Here is a 6678-nt window from a genome sequence, read left to right as displayed (position 1 = left end):
TGCCCCCCACCCCTATCCTGGCTCCATCCCCCCTCCGTCCTACCTGCTTCCCACCTCCAACCAGCCTCCATCCCTCCTCAACCCCACCCTGCCTGCTTCCCTCCTCCACCCTGTCTCCATCCCTCCTGCTTCCCTCCCACAGCCTGCCTCCCTCCCACCTAACTTTCCTCCTCCAGCCTGCTTGCATCCCACCGCTATCCTGTCTCCATCCTGCCTGCTTCCCACCTCCAACCAGCCTCCAGCCCGCCTGCTTCTCTCCTGCATCCTGTCTCCATCCCCTGCCCTTCCCACCTCCAGCCTGCCAGCGTCCTTTGAAGTTTTCATCTGGAAGCCCAGCAAGTTTTTACGGTGTTACTGTGTTGTTACTGTGGTAACTGACTTTTTGTCCCTCATTTGGGCTGATTTTCAGAAGAAGTATGAACAGCACAGAAAGGTCATCTTAAGTCCCGGTTTCAACTTCGGTTCTAAACCACGAGGATGCTAAAGCTTCTCTTTAATGAGAAAGACCAGTCATTTTTTTTCTTTTCTCGCCCCTCTTGGGGAGAAGGTGGGGATAATATGTATTCTTCACCACTCTCAGAAATGGATGAACCATTTGGCCTGGAATAGAATCACAGAATGGTCTGGGTTGGAAGGGACCTCTAAAGGTCATCTAGTCCAACCCCTCTGCCGTGGGCAGGGACATCTGCAACTAGATCGGGTTGCTCAGGGCCCCGTCCAACCTGACCTGGAAAGTTTCCAGGGATGGGGCATCCACCACCTCTCTGGGCAACCTGGGCCAGTGCTTCACCACCCTGAGCGTAAACAATTTCTTCCTTCTATCTAGTCTCAATCTACCCCCCTTTAGTTTAAAGCCATTCCCTGGCCTGGAATAGAAAATAACTACTCTCATCAGTGAGCAAAAGTCTGCTAAAATGCAGCAGCCAGCCTGGAAAATCAAAGCTTGGGAAGGGAATCACCTGGGACTCACTTCAGACATTGAAAAGGGGAACCCTGGGGCCTCGTCAGCAGGAGCAGAGTGCAGCAGGGATGGTCTGTGTGCTTGGTGCTGCACGGATGGGGCCGAAGGGCTGGTCTGCAAAGGCCGGAGGGATGCGATGCTACTGACCGGCTTCTCTAGACTTTCAGGAAGCTTTAGATGCCCCAGAGGAGCTCAGGCTTTACGGCAGGACACAAGGAGATGCCAAACCGGATGGAATAAAAGCAGATGATTAATCCTCATTTCTTCCCAGCTTTGTCTGCTGTGCCTGGGTGAGGCTGCTCCAATCTCCCCAGCCACCTGAGAGCGTTTCTGCAAGGAAACAAAAGCACCCCTTGGCAGCTGGTGAGATCCCCCTCTCTCTTTGTTGGGTTTTTATGAGCGTTGTGCCTCATATACATATTTTTTACACTCGTTTTAGTATTTGCATTCTACTTTTGTGAGGGTTTGTTATATGTTTTCTCTAGAAAAATCAGTGAGTATACTTTTTTTTTTCCTGCTGCCATTTATATCCAACCACTTTTTGGTCACGTTCACTTTTTAAAGATTGATTTCAGTTTAGAAGGCTTCCTAGTGAAGCGATCAAAAATATCAGAAAAATTATTACACACCCCAGTATTTAAGCAGTAAAATTTGAGCTGTTGCTGTGTTTAGGTGTATTTATGCTCTGATACACTGTGTGCAAAGGCCCTTGGACCGTTGCCTGCCTTGACATATAATTTTTTACCAGCAAATAGTAAAGCCCTTCACTATGTTTTTGCTTGTGCTTTGTTGATTAAAGTATTAAGAAAAAAGTAAATAACTCACTTGTAACCTGCCTAACCTCCCTCTGACTCACACTGGATTTCTTCACTCTGCTCCCTCTGACTCACACTGGATTTCTTCGCTCTGCTCGTGACTGTTTGGTCTTGCAGTTCTCCATGTTGCCTGAGAGGTTTTGTCGACATCAAACACAGGCAAAAGAACCTGATTTTTGTCCTGCCCTTTGTACCGTCTGGCTCAGAAGTCCTGGGCGCCGCTGGCCGTGCCGGCACGGCGCGTGATGCCGGGGAGCTGGAGTCAGGGCATCACTAATGCTCCTTTTTCCCAGCAATTGCTGTACGTACCTCTTTATTCCCAACACGTCCTTATTCCCAAACAGGTTTTTCCCTAGAAGTTGCATGTTAGCAATTTGAAACCTGTGCAATCCTATAAAACACCTTTTTGTTTGATATGGGGCATCACGGAGCCCATCCTTCGGGCTATGCCGGTGTCCTCCGCTGTTTGCCCGGGGGGGGAGCAGCCACCTGTTTTTCTGCAGATGTTTTATGGCTTATTCAACAACCAAGAGCATGAACTAAAACTTTGCACGGACTGCTGGCCTTTCTGCCCTCTTTGGGGCACAAGTTGCTGAAGTTGCCATCTCTTTTTCAGTTGGTTTGGGCCGAAAACATGCCCATTTTTGAGATGTTGGTTTTCTGTATGAAGCTGAATGCAGCCAGGAAAGTTTCCCCGTTAGAGATGCTCTCCAGGGAGCCTGTAAATCCCTTGCGTGCCCAAACCAGGCGTAAAACAACGCCCTTTTTTGCTTTTGCGGGATTTTTTTAGTGTATCAGAGAAATAAATGGCGGTTGCTCAGGCCATGGCAAGCTTCAGCCTTCGGAGCAAAACCCCCCACTGCAGGAATGAGATAAGGAAAACAGCCAGGAGGTCTTGGGCAACCTTCTCTTATTGCTTGTTTAACCACTGCTGATTGACTCACGGTGTCCCTGCTTCAACGTTAGGCAGCAAATAGCTCGTAACGAAGCTCCTGCAGGACCCACACCTCTGAGCTTAAGAAAAAGGTTTCTGTGCATATTCATCTCCCACCAAAAAAAAAAAAAAAAGTCCTAAATAAAACAGGTATGTGTCTTTTCATCTCCAGGGTTTAAAATCGTTGTTGCTTAGGACAAGGGTATGAAATGCAGATTTATTTAATAAGCAAATAGCTTGGCTTGGCTTAGGATAGGAGTGAAGCGTGCTCCTTCCTGACGCCAAGGCCTGTGCTGCGCAGTTGGGCTGCCAGACCTCCTTCTGGGTGTATCCACCCGGATTTTTCCTAATTCACCTTTATCGGCCACTTTTAAACACTAACATTTTACTACCAAAACAACGCTACAGAATTTGCTCTTTAGGGTCTTTAATATTCTTGCCCTCTCCTCGTTCCTTCACATGTTTATTCTTGACTTTGTGTCCCTTTTCAAGCATCACGATTCATCCTCAAAAGTCAACATTGCCCTTCTCGGTGCCAGTTTTCCTCTTCCCAGCTGTCTTGTCATCGGGCGTTGAACCACCTAATCTACAAAATATTGCAGGTGACCCAACATGAGGCATTCAGGAAATAAATAAATGGAATAAATGAAATAAAAATGCATTTTTGACCAAGAGACATTACTTCAAGGGTGCGTATCAGCGTTTATTGCTTTAAATTGAGAATTAGCCAGCCTAGATGGGTCACCCATGTCATTTTAGTCAACGTATCTGAGGTTTTCATCTGTAAAAGAGAAAACTAGTGTCTCAGCGATTTGTAAAGAGTACATCAGATGCATATCTTGTACCCAAAGTTGCAAACTAATTGATTTGAATGTGAGTTAAATCTGCATCCCTAACAGCAATCTATCGCTTCTGTAGATTTTGCAGCTGACTTGCACGCCGTCGCAGCGGCAGAACATCTCCTGCGACGCATCCGTTGGGTTTTGATGGGGATAATAATCGTTATTAAGGTTGGATCAGCTGCCAAAGTAAATAACTCGCCCAGGGCAACTGGTAAGCAGGATTTTATAAAGCAGAACCCTGTCTGATAAATCCTCGCTAGAAGGGTTAGACACCAACGTAATTCTCACCTCTCTACGGGAGCTGGGACATCCTGAGTTCAAATCCTCACTCTCCAAGCTTTCGACAGCTGCCAGAGCTACTGCTGGAGCACATGGCTTTAAAAAATCCATCCAACCGTGCCTTGGACTGGCTGTTGGCTAATTCTACTGGATTTAGGCTTGTCCAGTGGCAGCTGGGGGTTTGTTGACCAGATTTTCCTGCCCAGACAGAAAATGAGCTTTGCTGTCCGCATTGAGCAAGAGGCTGGACAGGCTGCCCCGGCTGCTGGCCGGGCGAGGGGTCTGCGTGCTCCTGTTGTGGATGGGAGATAAGCAATGCGTGCTCCTGTTGTGGATGGATGATAAGCAAAGAGCTGTAACGCCACGGGGATGGCTCCCCAGCCATGGGGGCGATGCGGGAAGGGTTGCTCTGAGGGCAGAGCCTGGCTTTGCAGCTCCGCTCCTTTACTCTCTGCCGGTTTGGTCTGTATCTAACCCCAAAACGGCCGAGCGGGAAGCAGCAGCACTCGGCCGTGCCGTAAAGGCATCAGCAGAGCTAAATCCAACACCAAGCCTGGATTTCCATCCGTGCAGCAAAGCAGGTGGAAACTGGGGGGGGGGTCTTGGAGCCCTCCCAACCCCTGTGCACCCCTTTTGCCTTACACTGCTGATGTTCCCTAAGAGGCTGAAGGGCCCCCTCTGGATCTGGAGGATCCTGCAGCATCCTTCCCCCCCCCCCCCCCCCGGCTCCCTGCTGATCTTTGCAACCCGGCAACTCCGTTTATGCAACCCCAGAGCGCCTGGTGACACAGCCGAGCTCACGAGGAAGCAGGTGACTTTGCCGGGAGGTGACTCAGTAATGGGTGACATAAGCAAAAAGCTTCTTCCCACCATTGCTGGGGCAAGCTGAATCCAGATCTGGGTGAGCAGAGAGATGGTGAGGGCAAAGCACGCTGGCCCTGGCTGGGTGGGGGACGGCAATGGCAGGGTTGTCATTTGCTCCTGCAAAGTTTATGTCCCTTTGCACAGCGACAAAATTGATCCTTGGCTCTAACGCAAGGCAAAATCCTTGTCTAAATTAAACATTAATAGCATTATCTGTATTTTCTATTGAAAAGCTCTCCTTGGTTCCCTTGCTTCATCCATCTTGTCTTCCTGGGGCGTCTCCCCTCGTTTGACTTCAAGCAAACACGATCAGCTGTGCTAAGTCTATGCTGTGCCCAAGGAGGTGCCAGGCTGCTCTCATCCAAAGGGGGAAACCTCTGTCTTTATGTCTGGCGCGTAAGAGAGGCTGAGAGCAAAACTTGTCCTATGTCTGCTTTGAGACAGACCTTTGCAGCATCCAGATGTGAACGTTGCTGCTCAGCTGTTCAGCGTGGCCAGACCTCTCTTGCCAGCTCTCCCAGCAATTTTTGGCTGCGGTACTCTTGGAGCCAGAGGTGGACCTTTGTGTTTAACAGTCCAGAACTGATTTTTCCTCCATGCCTCTGGCAGATTTTTGAATCTATGGGAACTTTTTCCATCTACTCCGTCCCCCGGCAAGGGGTCTTCTTCCTCAGCTCTTTGGGCTGGGCCAGCTCCCCAGTGCTGTCTCCCCATCAGTGTGGGGCTCGTTGGGGCAGCTGCTATGGTCCCAGGTAGACCAAGATGTTCCTTCTGGGAAACACCTTACCTCCAGGGCACCTTTCCCATGTGCTTTCCAAATGAGGTGTCGTGCAGGTTCAGACACTTTGCAGCAGATGCTGTGGCCTCATTTCCCTTTGTGGTACATGCCTGACTTTGGCTTTGTTCCTACCATACCCCAACCTCCAGGGAATTCAAGAGCGGTGGCAAGTACTCAGATCTCAGCTGCTCTCCCCGGGGACCTGATCCTGACCTCCTCCTTCCATCACTTGCTGAGCTCATGCTTTTTAGCCGCCCGGCTGCAATCTCTGTCCATCTGTCCTGGCTTGTGACGGAAAGCGGGAGCTGACTTCCCCTCCGTGCCCCTCTGCGGTCAACCCCCACTCAGATGACAGGTTTGCGTAAGAAAAGCCAGGGATGGGGACAGCTCTTGTGCTTCAAAAAGAAACCTCCAGCTGATCTCGGAGGAGGAAATCAACTGGAAAGAAGAAGTGAGAGCGAAGCGGGGCACTGACACATGCCACAAAAATTTGCATCCAGAGCATTTTTCTGTGGGTGCTGGACGGAGGGACAGATAAAGCAAACCCCCCTCCCCCTTTTGTGTCCTTTACTTTCCTGCAGTACCAGCATGTCAGTGCCTTCCACTGAGAGCAACTTTAACATCCTGACGTTACAGAGAGAGCTCTGGGCACAGCTTTTTGGGGGAGTGTTTAACAATTTTGCCTTCCTCTGCAGGCTCAGAGGTTGGCCGTGGCCAAGACAAGAGCCTGAGCAAGGTGGGCACCTGGGCTCTCGGCTGATGGGGCTTGCTCCTACACCGATGTGAGTCTTCCCTCCCAGTACAGGGTTGGGAAGATGCTTTCCCAAAGTGGCTGGCCAAGGAACGGGGCTGTACTTGCCCCTGTCTAGTCAAAGAGACCCCCAGACTCTTATCTGTGTCACTGAATTTATCTCCATCTCTTGATCTCTCCTGCTCACAGCATGAAACGCACATTGCGGGGGTTCCTTAGGCCAAAATATTTGTTCTGTATTGTGTTTGGTTTTGATCAATGATATAGGGATGGAGGCTGTGTCTTGTACGTGCAGAATTCAGGTTCAGGGAGATATCTGTTTCTCTGCAGAGCCATTATCAGTGTCCGCTTTGCAGAAGGGAAACTGAGGCATGAAGGGTCCATCCCACAGTGAGCCTGGATGGAGAAAGCAGCAGTCCTGGCCCATGGGGAGCCGCCGCTGCCACCACTTGGC

Source organism: Pygoscelis adeliae, unplaced genomic scaffold (assembly GCF_000699105.1).
Source record: "Pygoscelis adeliae isolate BGI_AS28 unplaced genomic scaffold, ASM69910v1 Scaffold121, whole genome shotgun sequence".
In the NCBI taxonomy this organism is placed as follows: Eukaryota; Metazoa; Chordata; class Aves; order Sphenisciformes; family Spheniscidae; genus Pygoscelis; species Pygoscelis adeliae.
The sequence above is the reverse complement of the archived record's forward strand: the minus strand, read 5'-3'. Positions refer to the sequence as shown.